Source organism: Trichosurus vulpecula, chromosome 1 (assembly GCF_011100635.1).
Source record: "Trichosurus vulpecula isolate mTriVul1 chromosome 1, mTriVul1.pri, whole genome shotgun sequence".
Classification (NCBI taxonomy): domain Eukaryota; kingdom Metazoa; phylum Chordata; class Mammalia; order Diprotodontia; family Phalangeridae; genus Trichosurus; species Trichosurus vulpecula.
In genome coordinates, this window is record NC_050573.1 from 365,780,865 (window position 1) to 365,799,428 (window position 18,564).

Genomic DNA, 18,564 nt, shown 5'->3' on the forward strand with positions numbered 1-18,564 from the left:
TGCTTTTTACATAGTGCTTTGCTTTGTAGTTATTTATAGAATAATTCCATTAATATTAATAATTTCCCCAACCAGTTCATAAACTCCTTACTGTTTCTGTTTTAATGATTTCCTCAAATAGTTTATAAATGCTTTAATTTTAAATTTAATTAAATTGATATTTATTAAGTGCCTACTATGTGCCAGGTGCTGTGCTAAGTGCTGGGTATGCAAATAAAGAAAAGAAGGCTCTTGCCTACCCTGAAGGAAGTTACTATCTAATGGAAGAAGATGATCCACAAAAGGAAGCTGAAAAGGGGGAGAGAGGGCACCAGGGAGTACCTGGAGCAGGAGCATGATGGTCCATGGAGTTCAAACCGACAACTGCTAATAGAAAGTGGAGAGTTAGCTGGAAGTTCTGCAAGTTCAGAGCCCTTTATAAACAAAAGCTTTGGAAGGAATTTAGTGCTCTACTCTCTAGCTCTCCTATCAGAGGAGTGAGGCCACAGAAGAGTTGAGAATATGTTGAATATCAGTAATAAAGCAAGGCAAAACAAAATGAGCCCATCAGCATGATGATGAGATTTCAGGGGATCAGTTTACCCCGGATGAGGCAACATGTTCTCTGAAGTCCAAACTAATCAAATCTGCTGATAGATGAGAGACTCTGTTTTATGGTTTCTTTTTTCTTTCTTTCTTCCTTTCTTTCTTTCTTCCTTCCTTCCTTCCTTCCTTCTCTTTTTCTTTCTTTCTTTCTTTCTTTCTTTCTTTCTTTCTTTCTTTCTTCATTTCTTTCTTTCTTTCTTTCTTTCTTTCTTTCTTTCTTTCTTTCTTTCTTTCTTTCTTCATTTCTTCCTTCCTTCTTTCTTTCTTTCTTCATTTCTTCCTTCCTTCTTTCTTTCCTTCCTTCCTTCCCTTCCTTTCTTTCTATAAGTATTCATCAAATACCTGATGAAGGAACAAATGAATGAGAGGATAGGTGAATTCTGGCTTCCTTTGTTCATTCTTTTCCCTGATTCTAAAAGTGGAGACTGTTCTGGAACTGGTCCTTACTGGTTGGATATGTGGTGATGGACAGCTTTTTGTTTCTCTTAGGGTAACACTTATGTTCCAATAGAGAGGTAGGGAAATTCTTTAGTTGTTATTAATGGTGTTTGGGGAATGTGTAATTTGAATTACGGGAGTAGAGAAAGCACTCTTCAAATTACAGAGACTTTTCAGTTAACCAGAACACAATTAAACAGAACGTCCAATGAACCATTTCCCCTTTCTACATCTGACTGTGAAGAGGAGGGAAATAGTACATAGAAAAGCTCATGTAAGGAATTTAAAGGAGAGAAAAAGCTACCAGAATCAACTTCCAAGTCATGTCTTGGGTCAGTTCAATTGCTCTCCCATCCCCCAAAAATCCTACATAGCCATCTCCTGTCTCAGGAAATGAGATGGCGAAAGTGATTCTCATTAACACAGAAAACAGGGTACATACACATCCTTTTAAGGCTGAAATGCCTTAGACCTGAGGGACTTAAACCCAGACAGTGATGATTTGAGAGTCTCCCGGCTTCATAAAGTGCAATGTCCTAAAGAGGAGAACAAAGCCCTGAGGAGGTAATGCAGGGACATCGATTATGGGATAAGCGTATTATGCTATGTTACAATAAAACCTCAATTAACCTTTTCAATTAACCAGATTTCATTTTTTTTCCTTTATTCAGCTTCTAGGAGAATGATCAGATGATAAGCAAAATGGGAAAAATTTTAAAAATATTTATCTCCCATTATTCAGTTATCCTAAGCACTTTTCTATCACCATTTATTTGGCATTCATCAAGTATTGCATTATATTTTATTTATTCATTTTTCCTCCATGTCCATCAGCCAAATAGTTTCTGTTAAACTGACATTTCTGTGAGGACAGAAGGCATGTCATATACATCTTGGTACCTTCCACTGTGCACATGTGATTCCTGGGTCAAAGTAAGTGCCAAGCTCCTCCAAAACTAGTGATTGGGTGATTTAGTACCTGTTTAGCACAACAGAAGCATGGATATAGTGGATGGGATGCTGGATTTGCAGTCAAGAAGACTTGGGTTTAAATTTTTCTCTGGTGTTTGCTAGTTGGATGACCTTGGACAAGTAACTTAACTAATCTAGTAACCTTTAAGGTCTATTCCAGCTCTAAATCTATGTTTCTATGATGTCTGATCATAGCATGGAGGTAACCCTGGGTTCTTGAAAGTCCAAACCAAGCTATATAAATCCATAGCACAGGCCCATGAGCAGACTGCATGCATGTTGTTCAAGTATTCAGACTCTCTAGATTTCTGCTTGTTGAGGTCTTCTCTGCAGGAATGTATAAAGGCTGTCCCTTTACTAACGTGCAAAATGTTTGCAATCTATTTTGTCAGAGATAGTGCTCATATCAATGAACTCACAGATCTTCTGAAGAGTTGACGTAGGTATCGCCAAGAAATCTTTGAATGTAAGCTTCTTCAGAAGCAACTGTTTGTTTGCCTGAATCTGTTTCTTTTCAACTAGTTTATTTTATGAATAGACAGAATCAATTACCAGACAGAAATAAAGAAAGGAAGGAAGGAAGGAAGCAAGGAAGGAAGGAAGCAAGGAAGGAAGGAAGGAAGGAAGCAAGGAAGGAAGGAAGAAAGGAAGGAAGCGAGGATGAATGAAATCCGACTTCCTTTGTTCATTCTTTTCCCTACTTTATAGAAGTAGAGACTGTTCTGAGACTGGTTGAATGTGGTGATAAGAAAGGAAGAAAGGAAGGAAGGAAGGAAGGAAGACCAGTTCATTAAATTAAAAAAAGAATCCTAGATCTGTAATAGTTAGCAAGGACAGTATTTGACATCAGGTTCAGAGCCTCCAAGTTCAGTATTCTTTCCTGTCCCGCATTGGATTCTTTCACCTATTCAAAAAATATCCCTAGAAAGACATAGAGACATCTGAATGATTGGCTACTTCCTATGCTTGAGGTCTGGTAAAGGCAAACAGAGAGCCAACCCAGGGCAGTGGTAGATGCAACTGAGGGAACAGCAGGTGGACACTGGCATCTAGGGGCACCAGAGTGGGCCATCTGACCATGCAGTGTGGACTCTATATTGGGTATCCTGACAAAGAAGAAATTTGGCTGGGGGACTGAGAATGAAAGTGATGGAAATAGGAGCCAAGACACTCTGGGAGATAAATGAACAGGAGAGATTTATTGATGAAGCATGTGTAGAGCTAAATGCAGAAGTTAAAACAGCAGAAAATGAGGTCCAGGAGAGGAAATTGAGGGAAGAGGCATGTATCAGGAGAGGAGATGTGGTGCAAGGAATGTGAGATGAGGAAGACAGTCAGTCTTAGTAGGAGAGTCAAAGAAAGGCCTAATCCTAGCAATAGGGGGTAAAAGAAATAAAACCAACAACTCCTGGGGGGTGGAGCTAAGATGGCAGCTGGAAAGCAGGGACTTGCTTAGGCTCTTCCCTAAATCCCTCAAAACACCTGTAAAAATGACTCTGAACAAATTCTAGAGCTTCAGAACCCACAAAACAGCACAGGGAAGCAGGTCTCCAGCCCAGAACAGCCTGGATGTTTGCTGGAAAGGGTCTATCACATCGTGCTTGGAGCAGAGCACAGCCCAGCATGAGCTGCGCCAGGACCAACCTGACCGGGAGTCCTATGGAGCAAGCCTGAGGGCCATGAATCATTGTGCTGTGGCAGTTACCAGACTTTTCAACCCACAAACTCAAAAGACAACAGAGCAAGTTAATGGGAAAATTGCTGCATAGGGGTGAGAGCGATCTTGCCCCAGCCCTGGGGGTGACAGAGGTGGTGGAGGTGTTGTGGTGGTGGCAGTGGCAGCAGCAGGAAGCTCCTGTGGCTGCTTCCAGAGCTCCAGAGTCAGCTGCTTCCAGAGTCCCTGGCTCACACAGTGGGAGGAATCAAGTGGAGGATCAGAGTAGGAGTACAAGGAGTGCTTTGCTGGCACAGAAGCAGGTTCTCTCGCTGTGCCCTGCTTGGATCTGGGTCGAGGCCCTGGTTGGCGATTCTTGGGGGAGGCGAAGCAATGCTGTGGCAGAGCTTGCAGTGACTGGAATAGAAGTAGCTCTGAAAACAGAAGCACAGCCCGTAAAGCTTGGGACAGAGTACTCTCTACTCTACAAGCAGTCATACTCTGACAAAAAGCTCAAGGGTCAAGTAGTTGACTGGGTACATGAACAGGGAGCAAAAATGGACTCAGACTCAGACTATAGAATCTTTTTTGGTGACAAAGAAGATCAAAACATAGAGCCAGAAGTCAACAAAGTCAAAGAGCCTACATTAAAAGGCTCTGAGAAAAGTATGAATTGGTCTCAGGCCATGGAAGAGCTCAAAAAGGATTTGGAAAAGCAAGTAAGAGAATTAGAGGAAAAATTGGGAAGAGAAATGAGAGTGATGCAAGAAAACCATGCAAAACAAGTGAACATCTTGCTAAAGGAGACCCAAAAAAATACTGAAGTAGAAAAACCAACAACTCCTTTTTAGTGCCTGGCCTAGAAGACTGAAATACTGTTCTAGAATCTTTCATCCTGAAGTGGCATGTATCTATTACATAGCACGTTGCCTTATGTGTAACAGCAAAGAGAGCCCTGGACTTGTAGTCAGGAAGAACTGAATTAAAATCCATCCTCAGATACTTTACTAGCTGTGTGACCTTACCTTCTGTCTGCCTTAGTTTATTTGTAAAATTAAATAATATTTATAAAGCCCTTTACAAACTTTAAAGTGCTATATAAATGCTAGCTATTATTATCATCCTTATTATTATTAGTTATCTGTTGAATGAATACATGGATAAATGTCCAGTCTGTACAACTTGAGATTTTAAGCCAAGAGCTAAGGAGATTAGTGCTGTACCTGGAACATATATTGTAGGCCCTTAATGAATGTTTATTGACTGACTGAGCATAGTACTTGGTTTCTGTTGACTCTCAGACACTTGCAAGTGTTTAGAGCACCATAATAATACACTTTTCCCCCCTTTAACTTGGAACATGCTTTCATTGATTTAGGGAGATCCTCAGTAAGGAACAATGAGGGTTGGAACATGGTTTTCAGCTTTGAATCATAGAAGTTTGCCTGAGGATTGGGAAGCTAAGGGGCTTACCCAGAATGCCCCAAGATAGGCCCTAAACCAACAGCATTTTGACTGTGAAGTTGTATCTATCCATGTTGCCACATTGTCTCTCCAATAAAACCTTTCATTTATATATAATTATGCATTCTATTATTATCTTAATATTATGCAACTTTTACCTCCACTTTGTAAAGGAGGAAACTGAAGCTGAGACAGTTTAATAACTTATACAAGTTTGCTTAGATATTTCAAAGATGCAGTGGTTTTTAGTGCCAGTAATCCCATCACTAAGGGATTGTATAGTAATCGCTTTATAATTTAGTGGCTGAACTTCCAGAGCTACTGTGGCCAAAAATTGATCATCCTGTGGTCTACCTCATGATGAGCCTCTCCCAATTCATCTCCAGTGGTCGTCAGACAATAGTCATAACATCAGTGGCTTGTTCAGAAGGACCTATTAGAGTGCTTTGCTGGCCTAACTTTTGAAAATACTGGATCACCTCCATACATTGTTGAGGCATAGAGATTGACTTTAGTAAAGGTGATGTCATTCATTCCTTGCAATTAGAACTAGAGTCTAAGCATCGTGACTGGTAGGATGATACCCTACTTATTATTGCATCCTCAGACTTTTGGAAGCTTGTCCCATTGTACCAAGCAAGGACAAGTTCCCTTGGAGACATCCCTGGGATGAAGGAATGTCAATAGTGGAGAGCATCTACTAGATATTCCAGTGTTACCCATGGGATGTACAGGATTAAGTGTAGCACAACTCCCTCTGCATCTTTTCTGCATGAGAAAGAAAACTAAGGAAGTGCCCACTGACTTGGAAAGTAGATAAGAAGGAGAAGGCAGTGTTTGCTCTGTTAAAAGTCAGCAGCAGCAAAATGCATCACTCCAGGAACAGTATGGTGAACTTGACTTTTAGGCACAGTAGGTAACCTAGTGCTAGGTAGGAGGAAAGGGAAGTGAAAGAAGAAAAGGGAGACTGGAGTCACTAAAGACAACTCTTCAATTGCAGAATTTTTCCATGGGCAAGACAAGAATTAAATTAACTAGATAGGTTATCTATGGAACTCAGTACCACAGGCATAGGGATTTTTTGGTTTGCTTGTTTGTTTGCTTGTTTTTGTTTTTCCCAGTACAGTGTCTGTAAATAGTTTAAAACATATGAGTAGAATTTAAATCACTGAATAGATTTGTGCAGGATAATAAACTCTTTAGCAAACCCAGACCTGGTGCCAAGCCTTCTGAAGGGACCTCAACCATGACTGGGAGAAAATAGATATGAATATTCATGTCTGTCTCTCTCTCTCGCCTTCTCTCTCACCATACACATATGACTGATAATAGTCTTAGAAATGGAAGGGACTTTAGAAGCCAACTCATACATGAAATATGATTACTCTCTATAAAACCAAAAGAAGTAGTCATCTAGTCACTACTTGAGTATTTACAATATGAAAGAACTTGTTTTCTTCCATCCTATGATAGACCATTCCAGTTTTAGGTGATTCCAGTCATTAAGAAACTTTGTTTACATATGTAATGCCCACTAAAGGGTCATTCATCCAATTCCCATTGGATTTGGTAGGTTGGGTTCAAAGAAGAGTGATTGCTACCACTTTAATGGGCTCTAGGGGTAACTTTGAGGGTTATCCTCTGCCTATCCTCTGAAGCACTAGTCCATGAACCCCCACCAGTGTGGTTCCACTTAGCAATCAGCCAGTAGACTCAAGTCTTTATCAAAGATATTTATTCAAATGACATAGCAAGAACAGTAGTCATAAAGCATTTTCCCCAGTACCAGAGGCATACAAATACACCCAGAATCCAGGATGATGAATGATTGGGCACAAACTTACTATACAATGGCAATGAAGCACAAGTGTAGGGTATACACACAGCCAAATCAACTGGCAACTGTAGAAATGGAGAGCCTACAGTTGGCCAAGTAGTGCAGTTGGGGTTTGCTCTTCCCAAGATACAGTGTCTCAGATGTATAGGTTAGTCTGCTATTGGGCAAGACCAGGTGGGTCACTTGGTGTTTGGACTGGCTCCTTAATAGGGCTCTGGTTCTGTTGGATGGGCATCCATTGGACAGTGACTGTTGCATGGGGCCAGGCAGGCTGCTCAGCTGCTGGGCAACTGCTACCAGGCAGAGCCAGGCAGGTTACTCAGTCACTGGGTTCTTCTCAAAGCGTTGGATGAGTCAACACAGGAATCTCCTGACTTTGCTCTACATTGGGCAGCTGCAGTCTTTTTCTATCTGTAGTTGCTGGCTTGGCTGGGTAGTACATGATTCTTTCCAGTGAGAGTAATTTGGTGTTCTTTTTAAATAGAAGTCTTTCAGCTAAGGCAATGACCCTGAGTTTAGGATCAGCAGACTCTTCTTCCCTTTTGTTCCCTCAGGGCCTCACCTATGAAGTTGTTTGTCACCTCCAACTATATGAGCACTGAACATGGGAGAAAAAAACAGGGTATTTTTTAACTGATGAAATGTACTTTTTCATTTTTTTCAAAGAAGAAAAGAGTTTATTATAAAAGGATTTTTTTCATTTTAAAAATTGGTAAATTTTATTTATTTTTCAAGTAAAAATATTATTTTTTTAGCACTTTCTAAGTTTTGAGTTCCAAATCCTTTCCATCCCTCCAGCCCTGCCCCCAACTACTGAAAAGATAAGCAATAAGATATCCATTATTAGCCATGATGTAAAACAAACAAGAAAAACAAAGTCAAGACATTCCATTTCAATCTTCGCTCAGAGTTCATCAGAACTCTCTCTGGAGATGGATATCATTTTTTCACCATGAGTCTTTTGAAATTGTCTTAAATAATTTTATTGATCAGAGTAGCTAATTCTTTCACAGTTGGTCATCATTATAATATTGCTGTTACTCTGTACAATAATCCCTTGGTTTGGCTCACTTCACTCTGTATCAATTCATATATACATAATCTTCCCAGGATGTTTTTTTTAACTATCCTGCTCATCATTTCTTAGAGCACAATAGTATTCTATCACAACCAAATACCACAATTGTGAAACCATTCCTCAATTGATGTATTTCTCCTCAATTTCCAATTCTTTGCCACCACAGAAAGAGCAGTTATAAGTATTTTTGTGATTGTGGGTCCTTTGTTCTTTTTCTTTTATCTCTTTAGGATACAGAGCTAGTAGTAATATTGCTAAGTCAAAGGATATGAATGATTTTATAACCCTTTGCTCAGAGTTCCAAATTTTTCTCCAGAATGTTTGGACCACTTCAAACTCCACCAATTTTTAGTGTCTTATTTTTTCTTTTTTTTCTTTTTAAAATTTATTTATTTAACATATTTAGTTTTCAGCATTGATTTTCACAAGAGTTTGAATTTCAAATTTTCTCCCAGTTTCTACCCTCCCCCCACTCCAAGATGGCATATATTCTGGTTGCCCTGTTCCCCAGTCAGCCCTCCCTTCTGTCACCCCACTCCCCTCCCATCCCCTTTTCCCTTTCTTTCTTGTAGGACAAGATAAATTTCTATACCCCATTGCCTGCGTATCTTATTTTCTAGTTGCATGCAAAAACTTTTTTTTGTTTTTGAACATCTGTTTTTAAAACTTTGAGTTCCAAATTCTCTCCCCTCTTCCCTTCCCTCCCACCCTCCCTAATAAGTCAAGCAATTCAACATAGGCCACATGTGTATCATTATGTATAACCCTTCCACAAAACTCATGTTGTGAAAGACTAACTATATTTTGCTCCTTCCCAACCCATCCCCCTTTATTGAATTTTCTCCCTTGACCCTGTCCCCTTTCGAAAGTGTTTGTTTTTGATTACCTCCACCCCCATCTGCCCTCCCCTCCATCATCCCCACCCTTTTTTATCTTCTTCCCTTTTCTTTCCTGTGGGGTAAGATACCCAATTGAGTATGTATGGTGTTCCCTCCTCAGGCCCAATCTGACAAGAGCAAGATTCACTTATTCCCCCCTCACCTGCCCTCTCCCCTCCTCCCACAGAACTGCTTCCTCTTGCCACCTTTATGCGAGATAATCCACCCCATTCTATCTCTCCCTATCTCCCTCTCTCAATATATTCCTCTCTCATCCCTTAATTTGATTTTATTTATTTTAGATATCTTCCCTTCATCTTCACCTCACCCTGTGCCCTCTCTCTCTCTCTCTCTCTCTCTCTCTCTCTCTCTCTCTATATATATATATATATATATATATATATATATATATACACACACACACACATATATATATATATGCATATTCCCTTCAGCTACCCTAATACTGAGGTCTCATGAATCATACACATCATCTTTCCATGTAGGAATGTAAACAAAACAGTTCAACTTTAGTAAGTCCCTTGCAATTTCTTTTTCTTATTCTTTTTCTTGATTACCTTTTCATGCTTCTCTTGATTCTTGTGTTTGAAAGTCAAATTTTCTATTCAGCTCTGGTCTTTTCACTGAGAAAGCTTGAAAGTCCTCTATTTTATTAAAAATCCATATTTTGCCTTGGAGCATGATACTCAGTTTTGCTGGGTAGGTGATTCTAGGTTTTAATCCTAGCTCCATTGACCTCCAGAATATCGTATTCCAAGCCCTTCGATCTCTTAATGTAGAAGCTGCCAGATCTCAGGTTATTCTGATTGTGTTTCCACAGTACTCATATTGTTTCTTTCGGGCTGCTTGCAGTATTTTCTCCTTGATCTGGGAGCTCTGGAATTTGGCGACAATATTCCTAGGAGGTTTCTTTTTGGGATCTATTTGAGGAGGCGATCAGTGGAGTCTTTCAATTTCTATTTTGCCCTGTGGCTCTAGAATATCAGGGCAGTTTTCCTTGATAATTTCTTGCAAGATGATATCTAGGCTCTTTTTTAGATCATGGCTTTCAGGTAGTCCAATAATTTTTAAACTATCTCTCCTGGATCTATTTTCCAGGTCAGTGGTTTTTCCAAGGAGATATTTCACATTGTCTTCCATTTTTTCATTCCTTTGGTTCTGTTTTATAATATCTTGATTTCTCATAAAGTCACTAGCTTCCACTTGCTCCAATCTAATTTTTAAGGTAGTATTTTCTTCAGTGGTCTTTTGGACCTCCTTTTCCATTTGGCTAATTCTGCCTTTCAAGGCATTCTTCTCCTCATTGGCTTTTTGGAGCTCTTTTGCCATTTGAGTTAGTCTATTTTTTAAGGTGTCGTTTTCTTCAGTGTATTTTTCAGTATTGTTTTGGGTCTCCTTTAGCACGTCATTGACTTGTTTTTCATGGTTTTCTTGCATCCTTCTCATTTCTCTTCCCAATTTTTCCTCTACTTCTCTAACTTGCTTTTCCAAATCCTTTTTGAGCTCTTCCATGGCCTGGGACCAGTTCATGTTTTTCTTGGAAGCTTTTGGTGTAGGCTCTTTGACTTTGTTAACTTCTTCTGTCTATATGTTTTGGTCTTCTTTGTCACCAAAGAAAGAATCCAAAGTCTGAGACTGAATCTGGGTGTGTTTTCGCTGCTTGGCCATATTCCCAACCAACTAACTTGACCCTTGAGTTTTTCAGTGGGGTATGACTGCTTGCAGACTAAAGAGTTCTATGTTCCATGTTTGGGGGGAATGTTCCAGCTCTGCCACACCAGCACTCCTCCTTCCCCAAGAACCCCCAACCCAGACTGGGCTTAGATCTTCAGCAGGCTGTGCACTCCTGCTCTGATCTGCCACTTAATTCCTCCCACCAGGTGGGGCTGGGGTCGGAAGCAACTGCAGCAGTAGTTCTGTAGCTCCCCCACCTCTGCTGTCCCCGGGGCAGTAGCCCAACCATGAACCCTTCCACTCCCTCAGCTTTTCCCACTAAGATTCTCTGCTGTCTTTGCTGTTAGGTGGGTTGAGAAATCTGGTAACTGCCGCAGCTCACTGATTCAGGGCACTAGTTCACACTCCACCCGGCTCCTGGTCTGGTTGGTCTGTGCCGCTCATGCTGGTCTCTGCTCTGCTCTGCTCCCAGCTCCCAGCTCCCAGCTCTGTGTAGGATAGACCTCACCCAGAGACCACCCAGGCTGTCCTGGGCTGGAGCCCTGCTTCCTTCTGCTGTTTTGTGTGTTCTGCAGTTCTAGAATTGGTTCAGAGTCAATTTTTTTTACAGGTTTTTGGAGGGACTCAGCGGGTAGCTCATGCTAGTCCCTGCTTTCCAGCCACCATCTTGGCTCTGCCCCCCCCCCCCAGGTGACTGTACTTTTTCATTGAAGGCTATGCCAAAAACATCACTAGTCATAGTTCGATTGAGTCAGTAAAACCTAGGCATCTTCATTAGACTGTAAAATAGCCACTCCAAAATATTGGCCTTTGTAGATCCTTCCAGGAAGATGGAGGAACTTTCAACATGTTGGATAATGACCAGTGTTAAAAAAAACAACAAGAAGAAAAATACATGATCAGGTCTAGGGTTGGCTAGATATAACAGGCTTCTAGCTATTTCTGTCTCTGTGTCTCTTTGTCTCTGTCTCTTTGTTTCTCTCTCTGTGTCTTTCTGTTTCTCTGTCTATCTCTGTCTCTCCTCCTCTGTCTCTGTCTTCCTGTGTCTGTTTTTGTGTCTGTGTCCATCTCTGACTGTCTCTATCTTTATTGCTGTCTTTGTCTCCCACTATAGCTCTTGCTTTCACTTCACTTTCTCTGCCTCTGTGACTATCCGCCTCTCCCCACAAAAAAAAAATGTTCAATATTTCTAGATTTGGCAAGGTCTGAGATAATCTGGCACAATAATAACATAAGAAATTTAGAGATAGAAGGAACAATAATCTATTCCTCTCATTGTATAGATGGGGAAACCGAGGCCTAGAAAGATAAGGTAACCAGTCAAAAATCATATAGTGAGTTAGTGGCACAGCAGGGCTTTGAAGCCAAATCTTTTTACTCCCCATCTACCCCACTTCTTTTCATGGCATTGCCATGCATATGAATTTTCAGCATTATCACTGGTCTGCCAGGGGAAAAATTTCCTCCTACCAACATAATGGCATCACTAGCATTCTAGACTACAAACATGGGAAAATTTCAAGGATGAAGTCATGAAGTCAGAAGACCTGAATTAGAATGTTGCCTTTGATGACAATTATTAGTCGTGTAATGTTGAGCCTCTCTGGGACTCAGTTTTCTCAACTGTAAAATGAGTGGGGTTAATTGGAGTACCTGATTTCTAAGAATCTTTCTCTTAAAAACCTTTACAACTTGTCTGGAATAACAGTATGTATATCTGTAAAGCAATATATACATATATATATATATATATATATATATATATATATTTGTGTATATATATATGTAAAAGATTATATATATACATAAAGATTTCTCTTTATGCCTCCCTAGAATATTATACTTTACATAGCCACTATCATGGCTTACCCTTAGATCCAGCTCTGCTGGAAATTTTTCTGCATGGGAATGGGATACCCCAGGACCTCTTCTTGCGGGCTTTCTAAATGGTTCCTTTTCTGAGCTGGATATAATGTGGGCCTGTCAGAAAGAAGGGGATGGACTAAATGACTGGCTTAGGTGCCTTCTGCTCACGGACTGTCTGATTATTTGACCCTCAGACCTCTTGTCTGAATCAATGTCTCCACTTCTTAGGAGGGTCAGGGCTTCTGCTGACTGCCAAGCCTCAGGACCTAGTGTCAAAGCTTGTTACCTACTGCCGGGCTCCTAATGCTATTAGCAAGGAAAGAAAGGAGCTTCCAAACAGCCTTTATATCGATCCCACTGTCAGAACATCTAGCACTTCTTTCCTGCTTAGATTTTCTTTTCCTTCCACCCTCTATTTCCTTCCTTGTAGAAGTTCTTTGTCATTTTTTCAATTCAGTTTAATTCAGTTCAAGGAATATAACTTGAAGACCTACTCTGTGCTCAGGCATGGATTAAGTGCTGTGGAATGGACAAAGGAAAGGGAAGATTCAGTCCTTCCCCTTGGGAACTTACAGGTTAGTTAGGAAGACACACACACACCCTTACAGGGTAGTCAGGGAGCAGTTGACACAATGTGGTCAACACACAGTACATTGTCATTGTGAAATATAAGAATCTAATGATCTTATATTTCAGGGAATAAGTACCAAGAGTCACCAAAAGGAATAGCTCAAAGTGAGGTCCAAATACTTAGGGAAGGATTCATGGAAAAGGTAGAATTTGAATCAAGCCTTGAAGAGTGAGTAGAAATTAGAAAGAAGGAGCAGAGAGGTGAAGATGCCCTGGGAAGATGGAGAATGTTATGAGAGGTGACAAACTGTAATAGTTAAGAACTCAAGATTTAGAATCAGACAACCTCTGTTAGATTCCTGCCTCCATCAGTCAGTACCTATGTGACCTTAGACACGTCAGCTAACAGTCCTGGGGGACTTTCCTCATTTGTAAAAGAGAGTACTTGAATGACATGACACCTAAGGTCCCTCCCATCCCTAAATGCCATCAAATTCTATAAGTGTAGGACTAGATAGTTATAGTATTTTAGTATGATCCCAGAAGGCAAACTCCTAGGCACTTGATAGAATTTCTTGCCAAAAGTAGACTTTTTCAGGGGACGTTTCACTGTGGGGTGATGAGGGGGTAGGTTGGGTAGTTATAAAAGCCCAGGTAGTTGTTTCTCAGGTCACTGTGAAAACACAGAGATGAGGGGAATGTCACCCACTCTCCTCCAGGCTCATGACATTCTGTAATGGAATCACAATCTCTTCAGCATTGATGTAAAAATCAATGAATAGATGTTTAACAAACCAGCAGTAATTCTTCATTGATGTCTCTGCTGGACTGACAACCTTGGCAATGTGAAGACTGACTAACTTTGTGCAGCTGAAGGATCAGAAAGAAATAAGAAAGTCTAGGCCTGGCGAAGAATATTGTATATAATGAAAGAGACTATCTTTCATGACCTCTGGAGGGGAGGCAGTGAGTGATAAGGGCCTCCAAATGAATTATTCTATTTCTGGGGTGATTTTGAGGGCCCATTTGCATTGTTTGTTTGAATTCCCATCCCCTCCGTGTTTATGGGGAAGAGGATATAGTCACCTAATTTGTTAGACAGTAAAACAGACAAAGCATCAAAAACTCTACCATGTAAGCAGAAGGCTTTCTCATTAATTGAGGCTAAAGTGGGCATTTTAAAGTAATCTGGCAAGGCCAGTAGTAAAATCCCAAAAAGTGGTTGGAGATTATTTTCTTCTGGTATAGGGTCACATGGGAGTAGATACTCTAAGAAAATCATAATGGGCCAAGCTTGAGGGATTATAACAAATTTCCTCAACTGTAAAATGAGGAGATTGTATTATATGACCTATATGAGTCTAGTAAGGAGGCCGGCATTTTATCTTCTAGGCCATCTTTTTTCTTCAACATTTATTATATGTCTGATTGGGCATTTACCACAATTGCCTTGTCCTATCTCTTGTAACCCTCTAACTGCTCATCTAGGTCATGTCCTTTAGCCTTGTTCCTCTTCCCCTCAAGATCCCTGACTAATGTTCATCCAGTGTCTGGGAGATGCTTTGAAAGAGGAAACTCCTTCCATTTTGAGGTAGTCTATTACATTTTTAAAGAGTTGATATTGTTATAAAATTATATTAATATTACTTATTAATATTTATTAAAATTAAATTACAAAATGTATCCTAATGTTGAACCCCAAATATATCTCCCCAGAAATTCCACTTGTTGCTTCTTGTTTTAGCCTATTGTCCTACATTGAGTAAAGCTGAATCTCCCCTTTTCCACTTGACTTTACTTCTATTTTACTCTCTTAGTCTTAGGACCTATGTCTAAAGGTGATTGTGAGGATAAAATGAAAGAATATTTGAAAATCACTTTGCAGATGTTAAAGTATATTATGGTAAAAGTAGTAGTAGAATTAGTAGTGATGTGGTAGTGGTGGTATACTAATTATTATTATAGTAATAGTAATTATTACTGAGCAGCTAGGGGCACAGTGATCCGCATGCTGGGTCTTGAGTCAGGAAGACTTATCTTCTTGAGTTTGAATCTGGCCTCAGACACATGACTAGCTGTGTGACCCTGGATGAGTCACTTAAGCCTGTTTGCCTCTGTTTCCTTATCTAAAAATGAGCTGGAGAAGGAAATGGACTACCAATCCAGTATCTTTGCCAAGAAAACCCCAAACAAGATGATGAAGGGTCAGATGCCACTGAAAAGCCACTGAACAGTAATTATTATCACTATCCTTCTTACAATGATGTAAAGTGACCAGGGAAGGATCCTTGCCATTATATTTTCTGAAATTACCCCACAGCACCAAACTCATTGTAGAAGCTCAATAAAGGCATGTTGAATTGATTTGAACAATGGTAGAAGGAAGTCAAAATTAGAAATTATCCTTTAAAGCTGTAGAGAATAAAGAAACTTCTCTCACTTTTGATTCACTGAGTCTTTTGTAGCATGAACCTTTTTTCTTGTGAGCTTAACAACTATGAATAATACAAACATTTCAATGTATAAAGGACTATTAAGAGGATCGTGTGAGAAATGATAGGCTTCTTATATATGCATGTGTATATGTGTGTGTATACACAAATATATATATACATATATATATATGTATACACACACATATCTAAATATAATTGTAAGAGGTAATAACCAACTTCCTATATTTTTAGTCCTTTCTGCACTTCTTTTTCTTTCTTGTCAATTGATGCCTTTTTTGCATATTTATCACTTTCCTAACTTCCTTTCTTCCAAACAGATCTCCCTTGTAACAAATATGCATAGTTGAGAAAATGAACTATTACATTGGTCTATAGACCTTCTAACCAAAGATATATCCAATTATGATTTGTGATTCTTAAGAAGCAACTTCAGATGCCACCCACTCTACATACTCACTAGAAACTCCTTGAGCCTATAGTATCTCCGAGTAGTGGCCATTTAAGATCTTATGGCTGTTTTCAAAGATTGGGAACTCAACTATATTTTAAGGCAAACTATTATTTTTTCAAACAATTATAATTCTTGGAAAATTTTTTTTATATTAGTCCTAAATCTCCCTCTTATTTCCAGTTCTGTCCTAAGAAGTGACACAAATTGTGTCTAATCCCTCTTCTACAAAAAATCAATTTTATTTGTCTCTCCTTTGACCTTCATTCAAATACTTTTACCATCTTCCACTATTGAGTTTGTGGATTTCTGCCTAAGTGGATACCTTCTTGCTTAATAGTGCTGATTCTATCCTTTTATTGTTGTTTTTTGGTCTTTTTTTAATAGTTATGTCTGACTCTTCATGGTGCCATTTCAGGTTTTCTTGCCAAAGGTCCTGGAGTGATTCACCATTTCCTTCTCCAGCTCATTTTATAGATGAGGAAACTGAGGCAAACAGGATGAAATGACTTGCCCAGGGTCACACAGCTAATCAGTATCTGAGGTGAGATTTAAACTCACAAAGATGAGACTTCCTGACTCTAAGCCCTGCACTCCGTCCACTGGGACACCTAGCTGATTCTTCCCCAGTCCTTCTGATAGACCTGTTTCTCTTGAACAAAGTTTTTAACCTTTTTGTTATTATATTCCAGTCATGACTCAAAAAAGTCACCATCATGTTTCATCCAATTGACAAAATGAAAAGCAAGTTGAAAACAAGGTCAAAATTTTTTATCTTAATTACCCCTCAATGTGAGAGAAATGGCTTTTAGATTATCTGCTTTTGTAGATGATCTAGGCTAGAGTACTCTCCACTGGGGTGGTCTCCATATGAATAAATCAGCTTCATGAGGTCCTGGCTACTAGAGGCAAGATAAACTGTGCTTCTCTCCACTCAGTAATAGAGCTCTAGATTTCAGAAAGTGGCTCTGGAGCCAGCCTGTTCCCCCTGTACTCTGCAGTGGCATTAATTTAATTATCCTTTAAATTTCCCTGACAAATGGGGACCCAATCTGGCCTTGAATACCCCTAAGTGAAGGTGATTCTGCCTCTTCCCTAGGCACATTGTTTCTAGGGCCCTAACTATTCTAATAGTTCCAAAGTTTTTCCTAATAATTAACCTAAATTTTCCCTCTGTTGCCTCTGAAGCTCCGTTAGCTCTTGCTCTGTCCTTGTTGACTAATGAGAATAATTGGTCTCTGTCCTTTTTATAGACTCACCCTTATATATTTGTAGACAGTGACTGTGTCTCCCATCAGCTCAAGACCAAGGAATTGTGTCAGCAGGATGGCTGTGCGGGGACCAGGGAAGCCCAGAGCAGGGATAGCAGTGGAGTCTCTCTGACCTCTGGCCTTGGCACGACAGTGATGAAGGGATGTTCTGGGCCCGGGGAAACAAGCTTCTGAGAGCAGTAGCATCCCTGAACTGGGTTGGGAATCATGTACTACATATACGTCAAATTCAAATGATAAGGAGGTTATTTAAGGAAACTGAGGTCTCTGACTGGAAAATGGTGGTCCAGATACCTTCTCGTTTTAGAGACTTATATTTTTAAGAGTTGGAAAGTACTCTTGAGATGATCCATACAACCCCCTTGTTACAGTTGACCCAGAAAAGTTAAGTGATTTGCCCAAGATCACGCTAAATTATTGGCAGACTGGGATTAACATCAGTCATGAGACCAGCAATACTTTCTCTTACACCCTGTCTTTCAAATAGGAAGCTCCAGTAGAGATCATCCTTTCTCAAGATTATTTTTTCCTCACCTAGGGGATGGCTTTTTAGTAGTTAAAGTGCATATGGTCAGTGGCAAAGATTGTTGTTTTAATTAATTTATTTTTAACATTCTTTTTTTAAAAAAATTTTGAATCCAAATTCTCTCCCTCCCACCAACACCTCCTGTCCATTTTGGAGGTGAGCAATATGATATCAATTATACATGTGAAATCATGCAAAATATATTTCCATATTAGCTATGTTGCAAACCAATGTACATTTTACTATATTAACATTTGCCTTCTAAGGGTTGCTACTTTTTTTGCTGCCACAGGTGCTCCACATTCATGTGTTCGCATAAATATAAATATGCATGTACACAAATATGTACATAAATGTATGTACACATGTACAATTTACATGTGTATATGTATATATATAGGTATGTATGTACATGCACATGTACACATACACACAAATACACCATAATACACACACATATTTCCATATATATGCATATGCATATGCATATACATATACATATACATATACATATACATATACACATGTAAAACACTTCCATGACTTCAGGAACTTTAAAAGTCTCTTTATCTGTAGAATCTCTAGTTTTGGTCCCGGTGTATTCTCTTAGGCACTTACTACAGGTGGTAGTGGTAGGTTTGGTAGTCTAGATTAGGTTGAATAATGGCCTTCAACACAGCATTCATTTTAGGCTAAATTAAAACAACAACAGCAATAGACATTTGTATAAAGGAATTTTAAGGTCTACAAAGCATTTCACAAATATTATCTCATTTACTCTAACCATCTGACATTTTTTTGTTCTTCCAGATAGTCCTTTATTGCC

General features: G+C 39.5%; 1 pseudogene; it reads right to left on the reverse strand.

The window, feature by feature from the left end:
* LOC118838518 overlaps positions 1–17,398 on the reverse strand; it is a 29,248-nt pseudogene extending 11,850 nt beyond the window's left edge.
* Positions 17,399–18,564: the final 1,166 nt, after the last annotated feature.